Below are 26428 nucleotides of genomic sequence, written 5' to 3'. Positions count from 1 at the left end.
ACTTTTCTCCACTGAGAAGAGTAATTAGCTTAGAGGTGTATGTTTAACTCGTATGCATCTACAACTGGGTCAGATCAACCTGTATATACACACTCTGTGATTACACATGATGGTACTGCTGCTTCTGTAAGCATGCTCACACTAGTTTTAACATAGCTACTTGCAGCAGTGCAGTTATGACAAGGCATTCAACACAAGCTGTAAATTCTTTCTGGATTTGGTCAGTTGCTGAACTGCATGTTGTAGCATACTACACGGCTAGAAATGGCTAGTTTAAAGCTAGTCCTGTACAAACTGCAGTCATTGCAGAAATTCTCTAAGATACAGCCTGTTATACTCCCATGGATTTACAGTTCTTCACGTATCTTTTAAATTCTGAGTCTGAGAAAAGCAAGAGCAGTATAATTTCCATGCTAGTGAAAAATATCTCTCTTTATGAGTTCAGGGAGCATCTTAGGACAGGAATTCTCTGATTAACCTGGAATCACAGCAGAGGAAGTGACTGAAACAGAGACTCTGTCCTTCTGGTCCAGGATCTTCCTGGAGACAGTCTAAGGTGGAGATTGATGTAAACCTCCAGAGATCTTCCAATCTGAAATGGGTGGTCACCATTATTGAGTCTCTGAGAAAAATACATCCCATCCTTTACTCAACACTGGAGGTTTTGGAGAAATATTAACAGGGGAAACCCTACAGATTTTTCCTGCAAATCTTTTCCCAGGTGAAACTCAGTGAAATACTACAACTTTAGGTTTCCATGCCATCTCCTGCTAAAACAAGATCACTTTTTTAGACATTAGCTCTTTTTTTTATAGTTAAGGAAGCCAACTTTCAAGTCAAATGTGGTTTAGGAAAAGAATAGGCTTCTATTTGTCTTTATAGTAGAATGAAATAACCCTGAAATGTAATTACAAGTACTTCAGACACCACTAGTACAAATATATAGACACATATGTATATACATACTGTATTTGCAGTCTTGCCTACACTTTCTGTGTAATAGTAATAATAATAATAATTTTGTACTTACCAAGCTCCATTTATCTGGTGACCTCAAGGAGCTTTGAAAATATCACTTTAAGTAGCACACTAGAGTTCTCTATATATTATTATAACACTTTAAAAACATAATTATGCTGAAGGAAATATAATAACTGTGAATTTTATTTATTAGAAGGGGAAAGGTAGTTTGTAATAAAACCAATTAATATGTGTGAGGTTAGATATGGTAATTGCACCTGGAGCTGAATGCACTATAAACACTGCAATGACTATACAACTACAACCTTGCTAATAAACCTTGGTTTTCACATGCCAGCAAAGAGCTCTGTTGAATCTTCCACAGTAATTCCTTCCTACCTAATCCTGATTTCAATTGTGGTATACAGAGGTCAAGAAATACAGTAGTGGACTAAGTAACTGTACCATTTTAGACAAATTGTCCATTCTAAAGCTATTGAGAGAATTGCATATATTATTTTTAATACAAAACATACATATATAGAAAAATATTGATTCAAATTTTAAATCATTAATGCCTTCCCATATTTGAATGTATTAATTAAATCTAATATGCTATGAATTTTTAAGCAGCTTAAATAGCCCTGTCTATTTTATAGATTTTACAATTACTGAAACAGTTGCCATTAGCAACAGATCTCATTTAAAAACATAACAACCTCCTTATAAGCATTAAGAAACTAAATTCAATTGAAATCCCAGCAAAAAGTCTTGAATCTTTGACACGTCTTCTAGTGTGGTAATTATTATTTTTTTTTCCATACACTGAAAACTATGAAATACATTACAAATTCTGAAATAAATGTATAGATATGCAACTTTTATTCATAATGTGAATGTATATGTCTGAAGATGGTGAAACCTCATTTACCATGTTCAGCCAGAGAGGGGCATTTTGCAGAAATGTATATAGCTAATAAAATGGGTGTGCAAAGGCAAAAGGTATTTCTTCAATGTTTCATTCTATGCTGAAATACATAGGAAACAAAAGAACTTTGATAAGAAGTCAGAATTTGGGCCAAACTCAATATCTTGCCTATCTCCTTGTATTTCAGTAATCCATACTTGCCATTACCAAGGAACAAAGATGGGGAAGGAGGTAAACTTACTTTTTGCAGCACCAAGAGAGCGCAGCTCCTACCTATATTCTGCTAAGAAGGGTTCTGCTGAGAGTGGCTGTTCACAGACCCCACTGGGCTGCCAGTCTAGTTGGAGTATCCAGCATAGAGATCTTGCTCTTTCCTTCCTTTTCCAGGCCCGCTTCCAACAGCACTCCAGCAATTCTGAAGACTGCAGAGGGCAGTGCAATAAAATCACCTATAGTGACTTTAAATTCTCTCTCTCCTGGGTAATGGTCAGTTTGACTATTTTGCTGCCATCATAAAAAAACCACAGTGAGGCTGGAACTGAGCGCCTTGCTCTTTGCAATGCCTTGTTTCCTGCAAATTCTAGCATATCATTTACTGCTTTCATTAACCTTCTCCGAAATTCTAGTATTAAATCTTTTGAAGTGATCCTATGAATGTGGGACTCAGCACCTACCCAGCTCATAGCATTGCTTCATAAAACAAGATTATGGTATTTATATGCCATTTTTCAATCCCTGTAATTCATCCAAGCAACCTGTTCTCTGCAATACACCAAGAAGCTATCTTCATTGAACAACAATCACTTAGATTCTTCTTAAGAGGGGTCAAAGTTCAATGCTAAGGTCTTTGCATTGCTGATTGAGTAGAAAGAGAACCCTTAACTCCTGACAAGGAAATTAAGGGGCTTTATTCTCTCAGGAGCACTCAAACACTCATTGAATAAGGACGTCAGATCCTTTGAGAATGCACAAGAAATTCAGACAATTTTTTGCAAGTATGCATTAGCTTACATTTAACCAAATTGAATTCTGTCTGCCCTCGTGCACTACCTATATTAAGCACTTCTAAAAAATTAATTTAAAGTCCTTTCTCTTGCATATCCTTTCAGAGTGGGAAAAAATGACATGAGAAAGAGAAGATGATGAGAGAGGTTTAAAATGAAACAAAAAAAAATGTGGCAAAGTACAGTGGTTTGGCAGGTGAAAAGGCCCTCTTTAGAAAAGGGACTGAGCCTGTCTAACTGCAGCTAACTAGCAGATCCTGGCTTTTCTTCTTATGAACATAGCTTTGGCCACACTTGTTCAGATCAGCAGATCATACAGCCCCGTTTACTGACAGTAACACTACCTGTTATTCCTGAACCATGTGCAGAAAACACTCCAGACACCATCTATGGAAAAGCCCTCTCACCTGAAAGCTTCCCTTTATTTTCCAATGCTAGAAAATGGTTCATGCCTTAAAATAAAAGGATTTCTGTTCCTTCCAAAGTGCTTTCTTTTTTTCTGTTTTATTCTGGTTTAGATATTTCACTTTAATATCTCTCTTCTTACCTCAGCTAACCATAAAAAAGTCTGTCTGTTTTTCAAATCCTTCTGAGGTCATGGGGTCTGATTCACAAAAGTGCTAAAATGGCTTAAAATAATGATGCCTGATATCTACTGAAATGCTCAAAAGCCACCCAACTGTTTCATTTAGATATTAGAGCCCATCCCCATGCCTACTGATTGAGCATTCCAGCTGGTGTTCATGTTGACCAGAGAACACCCTTAAAAAACTGGGGATCCCTTGTTCCAGAGCACACCCCAGGGTGCTTGTGTATTGCCAGATACACCGGGATGTCTCACAAGCAGTCTGTGTATTTTCTGTGTCTCTGTGAGGTAGATTGGAGGCAGATAGATAGCATAACACACCGTATGTAAAGCTGTTTTCCAGAGATCATGCTTTCAGAGGAGTGTAAACAAAACCAGTAGAGATTTACTACGTAATCTCCGTGTTCCTTTTGCAAATCCTGTTGGAATGGAGCTGCATTTTTAAGCACCTGCCTGCTTTATTAACTGCCGCTCTTACTCTTGCTGATATTGGGGGTAATGAGTATTGCAGGCTAATTATATGTTGTGGAAAATAATGATGTTTTTTACTTTCTCATCATTCAGTTTTACTCAGTATCCTTTTGTATTTGTGTAATAAGAAGAGGTGAAGAGGAGTTCAAGAAGTGTCTTTTCTGTACCTTTAACTGTTTCCTATATTGTCACCCACAACTCTTTAAAGGTATTCCTAAATATTTCTACATGTTCTGCTTCATTGCACTTGCCCACCTTGCACCACACAGTCAATTAAAAATACACTGCAAAGGGCTGTTGAGCAGATGTGCAGCTGAGTTTGTCACACACTTCCTGGATTGCCAGGAATCTGTTTCTGGGCCCTTCATTTGGCTACCAGCATATTTTGGCAAACAAAAGCTGTTTACTTGTTTTTAAAGAATATGACTCTTTGGTACAAACTCGCATTGTTTTGTTTGGCTGTACCTTTTTTCCGGGCAAAAAAACCTTCCCTTTCTTTAAGTTTCCTCTACCTTTATGTCAGATTCATGGTGCAAAGAATTGAACAAAAGAGTCATGCTGAAGAATACTGATTTTTCACAACTTCAGCTGGAGCCATGTTTTACAACTTTCTCATTTAAATTATGAATTAAAATTAATAAATTATGAGAAAATTGGCCTTATGTGATATGACATGCAAACCTATGCAGAATAGTGCCCCGAGACTTTTAAACTGCTTTTTAATCCCATCAATCAAAACTATGTAATATCAAGTAGATACAGGCTGGATTTTCACAGCTTCTTAGACTCCCAGAGGCCATGCAGATGATTTTCTCTTCAAGAGGTATTCGCTGCTCATGCCTCTGCTTATATACTGCTCTCCCCCACCGGTGCCACACAAATGCAAATGAGGTGAGAAGGCAAAGCATTTGCAATGGGTGAAATGTCCCTGTTCTGCACCAGTCCTACTGCTGCTCATACTTCATTAGTGAAACACATTAAAACTGTCCGGGAACAATCTCTTCTTCTACAGGATCAGAGCTGAACCAGGGTCTATGATATCCATCCTTGCTGCACACAGGTTACGTTCAGAAAAGAATCTGGGCAATAAAATGGCCTAGAGCTTTCACTGCTGTGAATTTGTCTGTCTCCATTGAAATCAATGGACCTGGAAAAATTAATATTTGGTGAGGGACTGGTATATACAGTTTCTGAGCATGATTGTCTTTTGCCTGTAACTAGTGCTTCTGGTTATAGCTGTGCAAAGTAAATGCAAACCCTTCCATTATGCACTGGTTGTGCTTTATGCCTGCTATTTTCAATTACTGCTTATCCTTTCATTCTGCAGCTAGCAGACTGTGAAAAAGTTTCAGTTGTGTATGTATATCATGTGGTTGCTAGGCCTTTTAGGGCAGAGTAGTTGCAAGAACCTCTTAATATTACAGGTCTAAGTGACCGTAAACAACTTTGTAGCTTGTATGAACAAACCTACATCTTCCAAGGATAAGTAAGCTATATTCTTATATTAGATTCCACATATAACCAGACTGACTGAACAGATTAGACAAAAATCTAAAATAATACTTGCTGTGTAATAGAATAGATGAATAGTGGCTCTGAAGTCCAAATTTGAAATAGTTATATTCGTAAATTAACAAAGCTGTTTGTTTGAATAGTCTCTCATTGTAACATAAAAGCTTCTGATCTAAGATTGAACAATGATACTGAACAAAAAATATGATTCAGAGGAAAAAGATGCTTGGTTCAGGTGAATATTCTTTCTTCTTAGGACAAGAAAGGCCTGATTTAGCCTTTTGAACTAAGACATGAGGCTATAAAAATCAGATCGAAAATTATTAAATATAGCAAATATAGTAAATATTGTACTGCAGCAACTTTCATGTGAAGTGGGAGACAGTAAAGTTACTTCATGCTTTTTGCAGATTATCTCCAATCCCAGGACTGAAATATTCTGGAACTGATGGGGTGATATATTCAGTGAGGAATGTGATAATGCATTTTTATATACCCGTACATGTGTCAAGGCAGGTAGTGCTGTTCCTTCACATAACTGCATTCTTTTCTTTTAGCTATGACTCTGCCTTGTCCATTGTGTCTGGTAATTTTTTTTTCTCTTTGTGGAAGTGTCTCAGTCTTCCAAGGAGCATTATTGAATTATTATTGCAGTCCAAAAGATATTTTAGTAATATAAGTAATGAATTTTGCATTAAGAAGAATCCATTTAAATATCTTAACATAGTCATCGAATACCATTGGGACTCCAAAATGGTTATATCTGAACTGATGCCCATTTTTTAAGTCCTTCTCTGGTAGCAGATTATTTAGTGATTCTATAATATAGAAGTCTTTTAGAATATGAAGCTTTCTCTTTTTCCTTTTCCTTTCCCTACTACAGAAATAACAAGGAACCTCTTATGAATGACTCGCAGCTCAAAAAGAAATGACAGAAGGAGAAACCTGTCTTCAGTGAGGCCTAAGGAATATTGAGGAGTGGGAAGCTTTCAGAGTCACATCCTTTTTAGACTTCCAATTTGAAATCATGTAATCTTGTCTTTTCAGCATGGGCTTGAAAGTTGATATAAAGAAACATTGTAACCTGTTCTGAGTTAAAACAATAAGTTCAATTAACCCAAGGTAGAGGAATTGCTAAAAAAAAAAAAAAAGTTTGAGCTTTTCTGTTGGTCTGTTATAATAAAAATACAGTAGTTCCAGCATGATGAAGGATATCAATTACAAATTATCAGCCTTGAGGTCTTGGTTAACAAAGAAGGGAAACTGACGTAATGACAGGATCAAATAGAAGAGTAGGTGAGCCTCTTTAGATTATCCTAGTTGTATATTCACATGTCTACAGCTGAACTGTCTTCAACTGCTATTTAAATAAACTAGCAGGATTACTTTCTTGTATCCCTGTGTCACTAGATACAGGGATAGACTTAAACCTCATCAATAAAGGAGGGTTTGCAAAACAATAATTCTCTGACATCCTGTCATTGCTAGGTAACAACAAGCTGAAGTACTGGTTCATTTTCATAACTCAAATAAGGAATTTATTTGGGATGACTTGATAGCAAAGGAGTGGTTAAGAATCCGTGTGATATGATAACAGCACAACAGATTCTTGATGGTACCTAAATGTTGAAATCAGGGCTTTGATACTCTACGTATCTTAAGAATTCTAACAAAAGAGATTTATTGGCCATGCTTCTTTGAAATTGATAACACTTTTGCAAAACTTTTATTTCCCATAGTCTAACCAAGAATGCAATTTCTCTGGTAACACTATTGCTGTAGGCTTGAGCTTTGGTCAGCTGATATTAATTTAGCTCTAAGTACAACTATTATTTAAAAATCTCATTTTGGTGAGTATAAAAATAAGGCTGTAAAGTAGCTGTCATAGGAGATCCAAATATTTGAATTCTTGAAGTCAAGAAATAGTTCCAGCTCAAGAATTACAAATGACAATGAGTAGTCTCTAAGTAATTTATTATTACCTGGCCTTGCTAGAGTGAAGTCCCAACAAATATTTGCAAATAATGTTCAGAATCAGGTGGCTTGTTTTCCAAGCTCTTTTCAGCATATGCTCTCAAAAACTTAGTTTTTCTCCAACAGTTTTCCTATTTTTTTTCCTAAAATCTGTTTATATTTATTAGTTTTTCTGCTGGTGGTGGTGATTTATTCCACGTCAACTATGTAGGCAAAGAAATTATGCCTAAACCCATAAATAAACTGCATTTCCTTAGTTTAAAAAACCTTATTCATTCAACATTAGCTCCAACAGCCCTGCCTTATGCCTGCTCTATCCATTTTGTTATCTTGCCTGTAGTCCATCATGTACCCAGAAGTGAATTTAACTCAGTTATGATTCTTTTGCAGAAATTATTTGACTCTTCCTAAAATTTAAAAAAAACCTGAAGACAATGCCCTGAAAATCTCAGCCTGCTAGAAAACTATGGGAATAGGAAGTGTAGATTTAAATGTAGGTTTGGGGTCAACATTGTTGTTACATGTTTATTTTGCATTTGTGTTATGACAGTAGTATCAAAACACAAAGTGACAGGAAAGCAGACTAAATGCATTAGCAGTCTCTTCTGTGAGGGCAATTATTTTGTTCTTGCTTAATGAACCTGTAGCCTTAATTGCCATTTCATCCCAAAAGGTGCTCCGTCTTCCTCCCATCAGTGACACAATATGGGGAAGCTTGGACTTGACTGGTTGCCCTGCTGTACCCATTCTGAAGGCAAAGTCTATGCTTCCTTTTGTTTGCTATGAGATAGATCAACTGATACCATAAAATAAAGACAAATGGATCAATAAATATACTAGCAACACAGTACATTATTCTTACATTATGTTTTTAAGCCAAGAAGGCCCCAAAGTGTTTTCCTGACTGTACAGAGCAGTCACTCAATTCTGAAATACAGGTGTCTCACAGGTGAAATTCAGCAGCCACCTTGCACCTGAAACAGCAAACAAAAGCTCTTTATGGAAGCCAAAATGGCTTCTTAAATTAAAAATATAGTGGGAAGTTAGACGTGCATAGGGAGATTCTTCATATCTCGCAAGGATCTTCTGAGAAAACATATCTGAGAATTACATGGTTAAATAGCATGAGGACCTAGGCTCTATCCTCGTGAGGAAGAGAGGTAACACAGTGCTGCTCCTCTGCAGCACTATTGGTTTCAAACTGCCTCACAGAGAAACATGGCAAAAGGAAGCAAAAGGAAGGTTTAATATCGATATGTATTGATAAAACAGCTCTTTCTTAAATATCTCCACCTCAAAGATCAGACTGTTTTTCTAACAATGATAGTTTAAGCCACTTCTTCTGGTCATCCCACGAAAGCACACAAGTTATACAAGTCTGTATCTTTCCAAATCTGTGACACACTGGTGAATGTAAACAGTTCTGGCCCATTACGACTTTAATGTGAATATACCAAGAAAGGACTGACTTTTGTCAAGTGAAATTACGGATTATTGACAGTAGTAAATTACAGTCTCATAAAAAAAACCAGTTTAAGTAGAAATTAAATGCAAGTGAACTGCAAAAGGACCACACACACTCTTCAGGATATAGCAAAACGCAGAACCTCACAGAGTATCTGGATTATAAAGAGAAATTTGAGGACTGGGGTTTTTTTGTTGGATTTTATGTTTGGTTTTATTGTTATTTTGCTTTGCTATTTTTTCCTTGCTAATTTAAATGAAAAGATCATACTGAACTAACACTGTGGAAAAATGAGAATAAGATTAACTCAAGGCATGTAGTATAAGCCCAAAAGAAGGTACTGTAAATCTTTGCTTATTTTTAAACTGCATAATACAGATAAATGGAATTTTATTAAAGCTCTCTGTAAAAATCAGGAACTGTATACTGATATTAGTTATTTTGTTATTTTTTCCAGCTAATATGACTACCAGTAGGACAAAGAGGTTAAAGGGAATATAAAGACAAATAACATTTAAACAGATGTCAAGAAATGTTTTTTCATACAGAGAATTATTAAAGTGTAGAGCAAGCCTCCCAGGCAAGATAGTTGAGGCAAAACCTCTAAGGTCATTAAAGAAATGATTATATACCATCATGGAAATGGTATACTAAAGAAAATTAGCTTTAATAAGTCAGTTAGTGTCACTAATTTTCTCGAGGATTTTTTTTTTCTCTCTAAATCATATTTATTTTTTTAAGCTTGAGGACATGTACTTTTTTTAAACTGTGAATGGAAAAACCCAGAATGAGAGCAAGAGCCATAAAATGCAGGATATATATGATATAAAAAGTCATTAATAGATGATCCTCTCTTTAAGGTACCACAGGTCACACTTTGTGTACACAGTGTTGAAATAAAAGCTGATGCTATTTCCAGAGTTATGATAACATTATCTGAACCCTTTTACCTCATCACCTCATTTAAACCGTCAATATTAGCATAATCAGTTGTCACCCTCAGTTTTCTCTTTGTCTCTTTCTCTCTTTCTGCTGACTAAGAATCTACTGCCACTTGTTTTATAACCACTTCAGAAAAATGGCTGATTCTCACAACTTATCAGACTGGTGCAGAGCTCCAGTCTCTGCAGTAAAGATCATGAGGGCCATGGCTGTATCTGCTATATAAATAAAGCATTCAGTTACTAGCACTGAAGAGTAGAAATGGCTCCCAAATGCTTTGCTTCCAATGGTAACTCTCACACCTAATAACAGGACAAACCTTAAGACTAAGTGTTTAACTAATGGGTATTGTAAGTGTGGGAACACATCTAATGAATTCATTATTTTAACTGGGCTGGTACATGTTGGATCAAGAAATATTTGCAATAAATATTTGCAAATATTTGGGTAAGTAGTATAGCTGGGGACAAAACATTTTATTCAGGGCATTCAGATTCCCAGAAGAAATGAAAAGAATCCAGGATTTGACTGGTTTTGGAGATTCAAAAAAAGGTCTTTCAACTAATTTTAGTACTGTATCAAAACAATGCCATCCACTCTCTGTGTCTCACATAAAATTATATAAATACACTGGAAGCATTGAAATGAACTTAAAACTTGGAAATAAATAGACCTACTAATACCCTAAAGAGAAATCTAGTCCATAAAGCAGAAATTTTCAAGGGAATCACAACTTTCACTGGGACTTTGTTGTTACTATTGATGTTATGAAGTGGTTGCCTAAGTGCCCAGAAGGATAAACCCTTTGGAAATACTAGGGAAAGAGATAGCAAGAGGGAAAAAGAAAACCATCAGAAAGAAAAGAGCAACTAAAACCTTTTTTCATTATTTTTTGTACTATTAAATACATCTTGAAACTTGTGTTACACTGTGAAAGCCAGAAGATACACAAAACGGAAAGCCATACCTGGCTATCAGCTGAAGTCACAACCTTTCTGGCTAGGGAGTGCTCAAACTCAGAGCAAAGTCTTTGATCATAGGATGTGTCCCTGCTGGGAGAAAAACAGCATGAAGTGCTTTTGTATTTCCCTGTGAGTATGGACCATGCTGTAGGTTACATTGACAAGTTGATAAGCACGTCAACTTCTTTGAAGCTGCCACTCATCTTTTTGTGCAAATGAACTTCAAATTATAGATACTTGATTGCTGTTTAACTGGACCCCTCAGCTCATTAGCCAGAATAGGAAAAGATCTGTTGCTGTTTTAACTAGATGGATTCCTTCCACTGGGAGTATGAATGGACTCACGATAATTGTTGCTCTTAGACAAGGCTTCCTAATGATTCTGCTCTTGGAGTAGTGCCATTAAACTGAAGCTAAAGTTTCAGAATAAGATAGATCCTTTATTTCAGAGAAATACACTACTGATTCAAAAAGGTTGACCTGATGATCCAATAGATCTTTGTCAACTTTAATGAAATGCTGTACCGATTCAGGAACATCACAAAAACCTGCATTACAAAGGCAGGCTATTCGTTCTCTGCTAAGCTTTCCTGTGCAATGTTTCGGAATAACTGAGAAAATGGCAAAAGATCCATGCTTGAGAACAGTCTGCTTTAATCAAGGTTGAATGCAGACCTGACCAGAATAGTGATGGTATCAAGCAACAGCTCAAGATCTTTCTTTAACCTCGGAAAGACAGATGGGGGTGAGGGGAAGTCCTATATTCAACAGTAAAACTTTTCCTTCATTGACATAACAGATATTTTGTGGACACAGATTTCGCTTCTATTTGTACAATGATAAGGGCAGTAAGCCAGGGTAAGTCTTTAAGTCATCGTGGCAGAACTATCTCAGTCACACATCATCAGCTGCGTAGCAGGTAGAGCTGGATGGTCTCGAAAAAACTGCAGCGCTACAATTGAACATCCTTTGCCATTGAACGAGCTGTGCAAAGTTGAGAGATAGGTGCTTCCTGAGCAATAACTAGCAATCTCTTTTTCCTGTTGGCAATTTATCTGAAATTGAGGTTTTCATTGGTCCTTCCTTCACAGGTGTTTCATATACATTTTGTGCAAACTGTTCAGACTTCAAAAGAAGTGAAACACACTTTAGGGGTAATTAGCCTGGTTTCCTACGTGGGTGTGCCTGTGTCCATCTGTGTGCCTGCCTGAATAATTTTGAAAGCTTGTTTTCTTTAAGCAAATCTAGCAGAAAAGCAGAGGCCTCAAGGATATCAAATATCTACAAATTTTGTGAAAAAGGACAGCTGGCTAAATGGGTGTTTTACTCAGATTTATCTAATTAATGTCCTTGGTACAGAAAAGATTTTATTGTTAGATTTCCCTGAGATTTGCACTAAATGGTTCAAATGAATACCCCAACCCTGCAAAAAGATAACGAAGGAACTTTCAGCATCTTGGAGTCTGGAAAATCCAATGATCATAGAGATTCAGGCTTCATTAATTCTGATCTGAAGCACCAGCTTCTGGAGCCACACTATCTGAAAGAATATTCTGACTTATATTTTGTAAAATTTCTACTTCTCAAGACAGTAAAAGAAAGCTTGAAAACTGTCCCAAGTGTGTCTTATGAACCAAAAAGCAAAAAAGCAAATAATTGACCCTCATATTTTCACATGGTCATCTAAAAAAACAAAAACCCACAAAAAAAAGAACCACAAAAATACAAGTTTAAAGATTTTTTTTTTTTGACTGCCTTACTATTTTCAAATAATTGGGGCTGACAATAATATGCTGGATTCTTCCAAACTATTAAATATAACATCACCTAGCTCATTTGTAAAACATTGGGTCAGAGGAGCACAATCGTGTTCTACAGCTTGTAAATGAACTGTTTACTATTATTTAATGCTAAAAAATCAATAACTGAGCTTTGCAATAAAACATACAGCATAAACACCAAGTATAGTGTTTAGATACTTACTGATTGTAAAATCTTAACATTCTTAATCTACTGTTTTAGACTCATCATGAAAATGAATTTTACTGATCAAACAAACTTTAACTCTTTGCACAATGTACAACTTTTTGACGTAAGTGATTAATCAAGATTTCTTGCATTCTTCCCTGGGAAAAATAACAAGGAGAAAGAAAACATGATCATAGAAATCATTCTCATTAGTTTAACGAAGTCCAAGACAAAGGTCAGATGTTATGCTAACAAGAACTTTAAACTTTCCAGTAGAGGTTTTTAATTAATCTCTTTAGACCTATGACTTTAGTGATGATTGTAAACCTTTTTTTTTCTGAAAAAACTGCTTATTCAATGACTAGCTCTAGCAGAGGCTCCCCAAATGAATTTGTCACGAAGTTTTACCCAGAGCGTAAATTCATCTTTCTGTGCAGACAGTTCCATTGTAACTCATTAGACAAAGTAAATATATGATCAGCCTGTGAAGTATGGGCAAAATTTACTTGCACCCAAAAAAAGTCATGTAATAGAAATTCACAGTATTTTATATTTTTACCTTTTTAGAATGCATATATTTTTTCTCTGTTGATAAATATATAGACTGAAAAATACTCAAGCTGTTAGCAATCTTTGTAGGATGGGTTTTCCTCCTTGTATTCTTTAATATCAGTATAAAAGCATGATTGACCTTCAGTGCTAAATACAATTGTTGTCCTTACGTTATTTATTCAACTTGAGAAATGTTAATTAATTGGATTACCTGCAAGATATGGATTTATGAACCTCTACTACCTATATGTAACAGAACATGTAGATATTGCTTAAGAACAACTTTTTCAGGAATGAATGACATTCCTATTCGTTCCAATACCAACGCAGACACAGAATTTTCTTTACTTAAATCAATTTCACATATGGAAGCCTTTAGATTCATTGATACTGTCAGAAAAAAATAGATCGGTGACATGTACCTGCACTCCACTGTCTCCTCCGTGTTCACCAGGGGAATACTAGCCATTTCCTCTTGCCTATGATCCAGCTGATCCCATGCTTATTGTGTTCCCGGCTGCACAGTAAGCTGGTTTTGAGTGGAGGGAAAAGAGTATTCTTATTTGAGATATGTAGGAAACAGAGATCCTACATTTGAGAAGGGCCTCATATCCTGATCTCTTGGGACAGGACTCTCTTGTTTAAACTGAGGAATCTCATGCCAGTGTTGTCTCTCAAGGGGTATGTCACCTGGCCTCTGTCTGCTACTCCAGAGTATGGTCTCCTGTACATCCAATTTCATATGTTCCAGCCCCATGCAGATGTCTTAGACACCCTAGGGAATGCCAAATGACACTAAGTGTTTAGATAACAGAACCACACCCTGATTCTCCTTACATGGATTTTCTAGCTACTACGTAATTATAACAAAAACTGGATGACCACCACTGCTGAACAGAACTAAATAAAGTGGATCCTGAGAGAATGGCTATACCTACATTTCTCAGTGATTCCCTCCACTGTCAGTAAAAGATGTTACTGACTATAGGTGCCTTAATTAACTATTCAACAAAGAGGCTAACGCTGAGGACTCAAAAAAAAAAAAAGTGCTCAGGCACAAGTTTATTGGAAGCATATTCTAGATCATTTACTTCTAACATTTACAGAGCTACAACTATTTTAACACAAGACCATAGTTATTCAAAAGATGAAGCAACCTCACCACTGCAAGCAGATCCTAGCAAAATTAGGCTGATGCATTTTATGTCATGAGCTTAAGTCAAATAGCATGTTGCTCACAAATTCTGTCTTATTTCAGAATAAATTATCTGACATGCATACAGGTTAGACTATGTGTACTGCAATTAGGCTGAGAAATTTTCACTCATCATTTATTCCTTAAGCATATATGATACCTGCCTCTTAACAGTTCCTCAACATTTGTTGTTGGCTATTACACAACTGATTATCTGTATGGAATATCATTTGAGTTTCAGCTTCATACAGTGGGTGATCAATCAAGTCACTGACAAGTTAATAACTGTTTACTTCTTATCATTCCTTTACTATTTTGTTTTGATTGACCATATGTCTATTTTTATAGTTTTGACTTAGAAAAGTGGAACATGACCTGTACCTATGCAAACTTTAAGTGTCCCACCTATATATGTTAACAAAATGAAGAAAATGTTAAAACTGTTCCCTATTTTCTGTCTTCTCAAAGGTACCACACTGGAGTCACAGAAGCATTTATCAGCTGTACCTGGAATATGATCCCTCCAGACATTCTAACTGGGCTGTCCTAAATTTCTTTCATCTATTTATCCATCTACATTTGGAAAATATTGTAGGGATGTTCTAGAAACATTGTAAAGCTATCAGAAGCTCATCAATATTAAGATGATATTTTCTTTTGGATTCCCAGATGTATTGGGTTTGTGTGGCAAGGTTTTGGTAGTGGAGGGGCTACAGGAGTGGCTTCTGGGAGAAGCTGCTAGAAGCTTCCCCTATGGCTGATAAAGCCAATGCCAGCTGGCTCCAAGACAGACCCGCTGCTGGCCAAGGCCGAGCCCATCAGCGACAGTGGTAGCACCTCTGGGATAACATATTTAAGAAGGGGGGGAAAAAAAACTACACAAGAGCAATTACAGCAGGAGGGAGGATTGAGAATATGTGAGAGGAACAACTCTGCAGACACCAAGGTCAGTGAAGAACATGGGGGAGGAGGTGCTCCAGGCAGACATATGTTGGCATATGTCATACGTCATCTCCACTTGCAGAACACACCTACCCAGAATTAGGTCTCCAGATTTCTCCAGTGTGGAGAAAATGTTAAGAGGAACGGCCATAGCCAGCTGAGTAGCACTGTCTACTAGTCTAATACCATAAAATGCAAACAAGGAATGTGAATGCACTGTAGCAAACTCAGAGCAAATTCCCCTCTGTGGTACTAGATGAGTTTGCACCAATTGCAACAGCTTTGAGAACAGCTTACTCAGTCGCATAACATGACTCTGACCTGAGGGTCATCTAATAATCTTTCTGCTAATGCAGAATTATTTTTGATGCTGATGGTGATAGTTATAGGAGAAAACCTTTCTGAGAGAGAAGCTTTCCCTTTTTCTTTCTCTCATAGTGACTTAATTTGGAATTCCAAATTGCAAAAGTTGCCATGTTATCTTTTGAATTCTTAAAGGAAATTCTTTAATTCAAGGCCAAAAATAAAGTTAGGGTCTTCCTCTAATTGTAGATTTTGGCATGTTTTAAAAAAAAAAAAAGATTCTGGAGTGTTCTTTTTTAAAAAAATATTCTGAGTGTATGGTCCTTAATACCATTATTAAGACATTGCTCTGAAGGTCTGTTATCACACTGCTGTTCTCTTACTCTTGTTGTTTCCCTTATGAGGATTTGAGTTATTGTCATCTGCGATAAAGGCCACACTTGTAAAAAAGACAAAGTAAAAATTTTTTACCATCCTGTTTACGTGCAAGGTGAAACATTTAATGTGGAACCCAATAGATCTCAGGAGAGTGCATATTTATTGCAATAATATTTATCATTTTATCTTGTTCTGGAGTTTAGGTTTCATCTCTTTTGAGATGCAGTCTTTGTTGTGCCATATTTATTATTCATATGTTTTATCAGTTTCTAGTTCAACTTATCATTGCACCTTAGGTGGCAGGAAAAATATTCTTCTCCATAGTAAGGACTAGTAGGTCCTCCACTTGAATCCTATTCAGAGTTTTGGAAGATATATTGAGGTAAGAAGAATAGTAGCATAAATGGGGCAAACCTATAAATCACCATACTTTCAGGGTAATTTTCAAGGTCATAGATGATATACAAGACTGTCCTTTTATCTTGTGGTCCTGTTGTTTTGGGGTGTTCTTGAGTACAAATATTTCACAGTATTAGAAAAACATACACACACCATGTTTGAGTATTTTATGTAGTAAGAACGTAGAGGTAGTACTGGATTTGATAAGCTACATCATCCTGACTATCAAAAACACGAAAAATATGGGAAATATAACAAATCAGTAATTTCATGAGTTTCATATGGTTTTTACAATTGCTACAACAGAAACTGTTGTAGAGAGGTTAATTACTACCTGGGGCTAACAGCACCCATGTGCAGCTATTAAATAATGATCATTTTTTAAGAGTTCTAGATATTGCAATGTTTTGTTAATGCCTGAAAAATGAGATTTAACAAAGTAAGGAGCTGCTGCTCTTGACAGTCCACTAAATTAATGACAGTGGGGCCGTTGAAAAGCTATTTAATATATGTATATGAAAAGAATGACCGCTCTACAGTACCAGTTTTTGGAGAAATTAATATTCTCTTGCTTTTATGTGCACATTAATAAATAAACACACACACATAGCTGTGATTTCTGAGTGGGAAAAACTGCCACCTTGCACCCCCCAACAGGTAATGCATTCTTTCTGGATCTTTCATCTTCTTGAACAATGCTCACACTTCGAAGCAACTCTGAAAAAAAATAAATAATAAAGGTAATTATCACCTTTTCCACAAGACCCATACCACATGGTCATATATATATAATGATGGAACATTTTACTTAAATAAGAAAGAAAGAGCAAAAAATTTATAGGGAATATCATAATAGCATGTTTGCTGAAACAAGTGATTAAGTTGTTTTGAGTCTGCTAGTTAATTGCTGGAGATCTTTGATCTCCAAAACATTTTTACCTACTGAGAAAGAAGAGGAACACGTAAATTTTTTCTCTGTCTTACAAAGAAACTGTTTACTATTCCCTTCTCAAGGATTGTTGTTCTGTTTTGTTTTGTTTTGTTTTCATAAGAGAGATGGGAAATGAAGTATTTTGACACCCACCCGCTTTTATGCCAGGTTATAACTTTATTAAGTTCAAAGAATACTGATATTCCACTGTTTAAAGGTACCTTGTGAATGAGATGTACTCTTGTCAAATATGTTTTATTTTTAATCCCAGTTGAACAGAATTTATTGAAAGACTCAGTTATTTGAGTGAGTGCGTTTTAATAGACTAAAGTGTTTTTCCATTTAACCTCTGGGCCTTTGGAACTCGTCTGACCCAAGGAATAATGAAATGAGATTTGATGTCTGGCTGACTCTTTTGTATCCATCTTATAAAAATGGTATAAATGGACTGTTTAGTAGTCAGTGGTCTTTACTGGTCCTGATACTGTCTTCTTCATCTCAACAGGAGACTGGAATATGAAGATGCTGGTTGTGCTGGGCAGCTCTCTGAGAAAACAGGCAGGGGGTTGTTTTGTGCTTTCGCTGATTATTCTAATTACTTTCTGCCAAAAGACTCATATTGTCCTCAGTGGTATCTTATAATATCTCTCTTGTTCACTTTTTTATTCTCCTCTTGCTTCTTATTTTCTGTATCTTAACTTTAAGATCTGCAAAAAAGACACAATTTGAATTTCTACATGTATACTGTACCTTTCAAAGTGGAGTTTGCACCTGTTGTCCCAATAGAAAGACAGAAAAAATAACAGTAAAGGATGGAAAACCTCCCTAGAACTTTCTTTTTTATATTTTAATATAAGAACTCCACTTCTAGTAGTAATATTATTTCTGACTATGAAAAGAAGATCAAATTTTCATTTGGAATATTATGTAAATGTGTTTTTCAACAAGAAAACAATTTATGCATTGTCTCAAATATGTTACTTTAGAAGTATAGTGCCAGCTATCTGTCTAATCTGTTGCTCCTTGTATGTGCATACTATGAATTTAATGCAAAGTAATCTTCTATGTGACTCCTGCTTTTTTCGTTGTGGAGAGAACATGCCTGCACTCCAGAATAGAAAAAGAAAAATGGGCTATGTGCATTAGAATTAAAGAAAAAAAACTCCCTTATGTATTCATATGTGGAAGTGTTGCTCATCAGAAATTCCTTGTGTTTCAAAAAACCGATAAAATTATTTGTCTTCTATGAGGTTAAAACTCATAAATTGAAGAAAGCATCAGGTATGTCTTCGGCATTTCTTATAGGCCCTAGCACCCCCTCTGCACTTAATCACCTTGTGAGCCTTACCTGTCTCTACCCTGCTGCCTTCCTACCTTCTCTTCTTGTTTTCTTCACTTTATTTCCACCTCTTCCTAATCTTCTGCCTCCATCCTGTGTGGCCATTCCTATATAGCTAAAGCAATATATACCCCAGCTTCATCACAGCTGCATAGGACTTTGCCAAAAGCCTTTACAAAGTTTAGTGTTTGTAATGTGTGACTCCTAAATGTGCTAATTAATTTCTACAAGGAGGTGTAAGGTCAATGGTAAGATTTTATGCTAGATTAAGTTTGACAAAGTAGGAAGTACTAATACGTGTGCAAGACTGCAATGCCATATTAGAGTTGAGAAATCTTCATTTTATCCTTTGCTCTGGGAGAAGGATGTAGATTAATGAACACCCAAAAGGCATTCAGTCTGAAATACAGTTTGACATAGTAGCTAAAAGATGGGATCATCACATTTGAATCCTTTTACCATGTCCCATCCCTCACTTTCTGCATTCACCTTTACTGTAATTTTATTTTAGTTTTAATGTGGTTATTTGTCGAAAGAGTTGGAAGCTGACACAACAGCTTTCAAAGGCTGGATTCTGTGACCTTGGTGCATATCAGAGATGTTGAGGTGCATTGGATAGGCAAGAGTACATGTGAAATAGAAAGTCTCTATTCCCTCTCTCCTGGCTACAAGAGCCTTCCCCTAACCTCCAAGGGCATTTGGTAGTTGTTTATTCCATTGTATTAATATAACCAACATTATCACAAAAGGTTTGGTTTAGAGTACATATTTTCAAGAGTGAAGTTTTTGTTTGCATTGAATATGAAAAGTAGCATACAACTACAAATAAAGGTTTCAAGATTTTCTTAATTACGTAGCAAAACATGTCAGAAATAGGTAAAATAGAGTAGTTAAGATAATATATGGGTATAATCTTTTTTTTCATGAAAACAACATTCAGAAAACTATATTGAAATTTTTAGAAATACAATAGTGCTGATGTTCCTCATCTATTAATTCAACATTTCAGTAGGCTTATTCAAAATACAGATTTAATTCCCCTGTTTCTTTGAAAATCTTTGTCAGATCCAAACTATGACTTTAAGACCAAAATAACATAGTTTAAATATCTCCAAATCTGGCCTGAAAGTCATACCTAGATTAATATAATGCACAGCAGTATTTTTTTAAGTGATAGCTTACAATCCCAAAGAAAAAGGCAGACATAGAAAGGAACTGTAGCAGTTATGAGGTGTTGAAAATTGTCCTGATCAAAAGCAAAGGAAATCTTACCCTGTTTTCCATTATGGTTCTATAAAAAAAATTGCTGTAAATTTCTCAAAGCACACATAAATAGATGGGTTAGCAGTGATGACATTTGTTTATTATTTTATCATTTGCATTTTTTTCATCACTTGCATGATTTGTGTTCATTTAATTATTGAGGTGAAGAGAATACGAAAGTGTAAAACAAGATGGGATTAGTAGAGTATATGTTAACAATATGCCAGTGATATGCTTCATTTTCACTGATTTCTTTGAAAATATATTGTGCAACTGAAGCCTAAGTTAACTAAGATTTTTAACTGAGGATCACAAGGTCTGACATTTCTATTATCAGCATTCTAAAGGAAATTTAAAACATAATTGATAACGTAACAATAACGTTACTCATACAATTTTTACTCTTGTATTTTAAATATATTGACTAGTACTAGCTGCTTCCCAGAAATCAGAAATTCTAAAAAAGTTTGATCTGTAAATACTCTATGATTCATTTGAACACATTATATTTTTGAGTTAAACATTTTTTTCCATAGATAAAAATGATGTAACACCCAAATCTTGGCTGTAACTGTCTAAAATACTGCATAGAATTTATTATGTGAATATGCACATGAAAATTAAAAAATGTAAATCAAAATAAATAGACTGTTATTCTCAAAATGAAAAAATGCAAATTATTTCTTTTGCTATATTCCCATTCAAATTTTTTTGAAATTAACACTTTCTGGCACAGCATTTATTTTGTCTTAGCTTGCATTTCATTTCATGGGCATTGTTCCACCAAAAAGATTCCAAATGAAACAAAATCCTGGCTAGATTTAAAATGTGCACCTACAAATAATAGTTCAAAGAATTTTCCATAGACATATATTGTTGCCAGTGATTATTCATCTGGAAATTTTGGAGACATTTTTGTCACATATTTCATCAACAGTTACAGGCAAAAATTTCATTTGTCAGTTTATCTAAGAATCCTCAGTGACTGTTCAGCACATTGAGAAGTCTTAATAGATGACCCTTAAACTAGTTTCACAATTCTGTGGTTCTAAATTTTTATGTGTTGTGACATGCAGATAATGATGCCCCAGAGCAGATTTATAAAATGTGTGTTTTCATTGTTGAGGTTTTTTTAATTCTACTCATCATTTTTAAACGCTAGAGAGTTGGCTATTATATTGATTTGTATTTCAGCATCATGAAAAGGGGCTATTTAGAAAGGATTCAGCAACCATGTTTCAGAGATTAATTTGCAAAGATACACATTACTTGAATATCTAAAAATAGTGTTGCCAAGCAACAACCTAAAATACAAGAATGTTACTAGAAGAAACTAAAATACTTATAGAGTCTAACAATAAATGCAGATTAATTCTATCCTGTAAACCTGGGAGACTTTTCTGATGTCATAGTTTTAGCATGCAATTTTCAATTAACATTCATCATGATACAGGTCCTTCAAAGATCCATGTTTCTGAAATACTTGCCTTTCTGCCATGATTTGAAGACATTGGAAAAATGTTTGAAACAATGCCAGTTGTATTTAATTATTCATTATGCTACTGAACCAGTATTAGTATTCTGTGGGACTCTGGAGTAATATTGAGCAGTGGTTGTGGTGATGTTTCCAGATCTAGTTTGTTCTTTGAAGCTTATGCCTTTGTACACAAACCATTTCCTGAGGGACAGGATGATATTGGCAGGCCAGCAGAAATGGTAATTGTGTCGAAACTGTACAGCGAATGACGAGGTGCTCTGGTGGGAGACTAAAAGAAAGTGCAGGGTTTAATTACAGTCTGCAAATCCACAAACTGTGAAGAGGGAGAAGCCTAGACTAGGCATTTGGCATTGATTTGTGAGCCGTTATTAACTTTCCAGAAACACTTCAATGTTACAAAAGATAAAGCTTTACATAAGAAGAGCTGCACCTTTCAGTTTTGCAATTCTAGATAGTCTAACTGCTATTAAAAAGAAAGTGTCACCTAAAAAGTCAGAGGCCATTATGCAAAGCAGAGTAACTACTTTCATGCCTGTATAGATTTACAGTAAAGCCGAAAACAGATTTCCAGTTCACATTATAAAAATGTGTACTAGAAGGATTCCAACTCTTTTGAATTTCCCTTCCTCCACAGAGCCTTTCAGTGGTAAAAGTTTAACCCTGCTGCAGCAATTTTCAGCAGAACAACCTTTCTAATAGAAAGGATCAAGTTAAATTGTATCAGTGGTCAAACCATACACAATGGACTATCGACAGCCTTTATATCAACTTCCTGAAAGCTGAGAAAAGAAGCATATACAACTGTTAATGACATACGAATGCAAATAACCTTAATGAAATGCAATACTCTTTTTGCATTCTCTGGGAGCAAAAGTAACTAGTGCATTACTGGTCTATCGTCACAGCCAAATCAAGTGGGGAGGTAAGAAAGGAAATTGAAGGACCAAAGAAGGCAGGACACGTAATGTCACATCATAGGTGAGATTGTGGGGTAGGACTGGTGCAGGGAGGCCAGGCAGAGCCAAAGCAGGGTGGCTTTGTCACAGGAGAGCCCTGGAGGACAAGTGGCATTCCAGCTTGGGGTACTGCGTGGGCATGCGTGAAGCAGCCTGGAGGCAGCCAGTAGGACTGTGGTGTGAATGTGGAGGGGATCTCTGACTGTGAATCTCCTTTAGAGGAGGAACCTTCCACAGCAGCTTAGCGGTGTACTGTAGTCATGACTAGAGTGATCATCTAAACATCATGCTATGTTTCTTTCTTTCGTAAGTATTTTATTTCCACTGCTTGTAATTTAAATTTCTGCTTAGAAAGATTTAGCTTGGCAGCTGTGTTTCTTTCCAAAGTTCTTTAGGTCCTCTAGTGGTGTCCTTCTGTTCTTTTCCCACACATTGAAAAAGTAACTAGGTACACCTTAGTATCCTTTATACTATCAGAAATCTGTGTTTTTCAACATAACATCTTGGCTCCTGGCTATACCTCAGCTGGCAGTTTGCACAAATAGTGACTCCCTACAGGGATGTTGAATTTTGTATTCTCATCTTCTAAGATCACCTGCCACACCACCCTGCTAGCACATACAGCATAGAAATGTATTTGTCATAAGACAACTCTTCTAGAATTTTTCTCGTCAATAGTAAAAAATGGGGTTTTTATATATGTCTTTAGGAGTTTAGGTTGGGAGTGTATCAATGTCTGTGTATAAATAACTGTCTCGCTCTTACTTACCTCCTGCAATAGCAACCCATTTGGAATTATTATTCTATTCATGTTCTGGCAATGCCTATACTAGTAAACTAACCAGTGCCTGGGAACACTCAGAAGCTGGGACACACTCATCTGTATTGTTAAATTAATAGAACAGCCCCTTATATGGTTTACATCTGTACCGACTTGTACTTTCTCAAGCAATTTGCAGACATGATTTGGGAGTTAACATATGCCAAAGATCTTTCCCAGTAGCAGAGTAAATGAGCTTAATAGTGCAAAAACATGTTGTTCCATGTCTGCTGGCCTTATCTTATTTCCTACTACAGACATAGCATATGATTCCCATAAAGTTAGTTTCATCTCTTTTTTTAAAGAAGGTGAATACAGCCCTGCTTTCAGTCGAGGGAGTGGCTTTCCTAGAGTATTCCCTTCTTGGAATTTATCAAGGGTGAATTTGACAAGCAGGACTGCGAGAGAAGATTGACATGCAGTGGACCCCCTAAATGTAGTGCTAACAATTTCATGCTATAAACATGCTATTTCCCAGATTTCCAAACAACAGCAAATGTGATTTACCCCATCAGGATTATCTGATAGTTGAAGCAAATATAACCAGATTTTTGCAATGTATATCAGTCTTTATCTCAGATGGAAGAAAATAAAGTGAGATGGACAAAATAACAAAATATTCATAAGTCATTTCCTACTTAAGCTACCTCCTTATTCAGAAAGCATCTCTGTGTTCCCATGTGAGATCCTTCGATTTCTCAATACTGTTTTTAATGATGAAACCAGTAACTCAGAATTATTTTCTTCCTGGGTCTTTTTTCATTCCTTCTTGAGGGAAGGAGTGAACCGGTTTTCTTACGCTTCAACCATCACACAATCAGGCTCAGTCTGTTCATTTATTCACAGTCTTTAACAGCTTTCTCATCAAATATTATGTTCAGACACTTATTTGTCTCATCTTAAAGCAAGGTATAGCTTAATGAATGCATTAAAATATGTAAATATGGACTTGAAGAAGCTGGTAATAAAAACCAGAATACCTAAGCTGTAAGTAGATATTACTTTAAGTTTCATAAATATCAGGTGTCGATCACTGGTAAAAATTCAATGATAAGTTAATGGCATCAGTGCACAGTTGATTAGAAACAATTAATTAGCCAGTCTTCCCCACCTTTCTACCCATATCTTACTCTTTCTAGCAATACCAAAACCAAGTTATTGGTTCTATTCACTGAAACAACTCTTTGGTTTACAGCTTAAAACTGCATCCCTGCCATTATTCTGGTCAAAAGTAAAAATAAAAGTCTATGAATGTTCACAAATCTGTTTCAGTGACATTCAAGGCAATGGAAATTCTCTAACAGCTTTTGCTGTGTTTTAATAAAAAACATGTTCTTCTAAACTTTATTGTAGACCAACAATTGTTTTTGAAAATTACAGAAACTAAAGGGCAAAAGTTGGCCTTCTGGGATATATTTCCGAATCCTGTGTGCTCCATGGAGCTGTAGATCATTTGGTGATTGGTTTGTTGTTTTTTGGTTTGGGGTTGTTGGGTTTTTTTTATTCTTTACTGTTATTTTGTGTTCTTAGACTTTAAGACTGATACTTAATAGATGCTGGCTGTGTTGGACTACTTGTCTCTAGAGGAATCAACTGTAATTAAAACACTTTTAACAAAGTCAGTGAGCACATACTTAACTGAGGAGGTTTGGATGGTGAATTCACAGAGCTGATTGGTACATGTGTTGTGTTTGTATGGACATGGAAACAGTCATGACATTTCTTTTTCCTGCTGACCAGCAACAATCTTTTTTTCCCTTCTTTGTTTGCCAGAGTATTTTTTTCTATCTTAAACATTGTGTATTATGAAAGGAAGAGAAAAAAACCCCAAACCACTTTGAAATTAGCCAGTTTGGAACCCCTATGGAAAATGTTAAAGGAAAAATTATGGTTCCTTGGAAAACAAGAGTTTCCACTTTTATTATGATGAGGTCAAGAATGCTTTTGCAGAGTTTTCTCCATCATCTCCCATTAACTACCTGAATCTAGGCTCAGGAGTTGCCCTATGATTTTTACTTTAGCAATAAAACAGAATTAACAGAAGAGTTCTCTTGATTTGAAAACTTATTTTTAAAAAAACACTATTTTTAGAAATGGGATTTCTATTTCCATTTGCTTGGATATTTTCCTAGTAAGTTCATTCTGATTCCTAAGCAGCTTGGAGCAGATGTCTGTCTAACACAACAACACTTTCCCAGATGGGGACCAATCATTATGGTGGTGCTCAGTGTATTCTACCTCCCATTATTAATAAAGCTGTTACAAATACTGATACAAATCCACAGGAAGACAGGACAATGGTAGCCTTATGACCCACCTTATCTATGATCGATGAGCTGATTGCTGTTAGCACTGAAGGCACTAGCTCAAAAATTCTCAGCAAGTCTTTAAAGGAATAGCTCATGGAGGGAGACTGGCAAAAGTCTAAATCTTGGAAATTCCAGAATTCCATTGTAAGACTTGCCTCTTTATCAGATAATTCCTTAAATACTCCAGACACAGTCTTTTGCAAAGGTAGAATACATTAATAAAACCAATGAATGGTATGGTAATTGATTATGCCTTCTAATTGATATCGTTTTCTCCAATTCAAGGGAAGCAGTTATGTTCAAAAGAGACAGACACTTTAGAAGTGCTTATATTCTACTTTTGTTTTCTGTGGGATTATTTCTGGATAAAATCAGGCATTCAGGTTGCAGAAACAGCCAAAATAATTCTACAAATTGGCACTGATTGATCATTGAAAATGTCTGCCTCATCTGTGGACTATAACAAAAGGGGATGAAAAACAAAACGATCAGCACTGCATTTCTCATTGAATACACTGCAATCCACACAAATGAATTAGGGAATATCAAAAGAGTTAGAATCAGCTAAAGAACACTATACCAACAATAATGAAAAGCTAAAAAACGTAGTCATTTTTTCATTAAAATCTTTTCATTAGAAAATAAAACCCTACTATTTCAACACTCATTTTTAAATTAAATAATAAGCCTCTTTTATGGGGCTTTGAAGTCATCTGAGTCACATCTTCCAATTAAAAATCTGGCTTTACTGAAGTCTAATCCACATTTCTC

Source organism: Gymnogyps californianus, chromosome 1 (genome assembly GCF_018139145.2).
Source record: "Gymnogyps californianus isolate 813 chromosome 1, ASM1813914v2, whole genome shotgun sequence".
Taxonomy (NCBI): domain Eukaryota; kingdom Metazoa; phylum Chordata; class Aves; order Accipitriformes; family Cathartidae; genus Gymnogyps; species Gymnogyps californianus.
The sequence above is the reverse complement of the archived record's forward strand: the minus strand, read 5'-3'. Positions refer to the sequence as shown.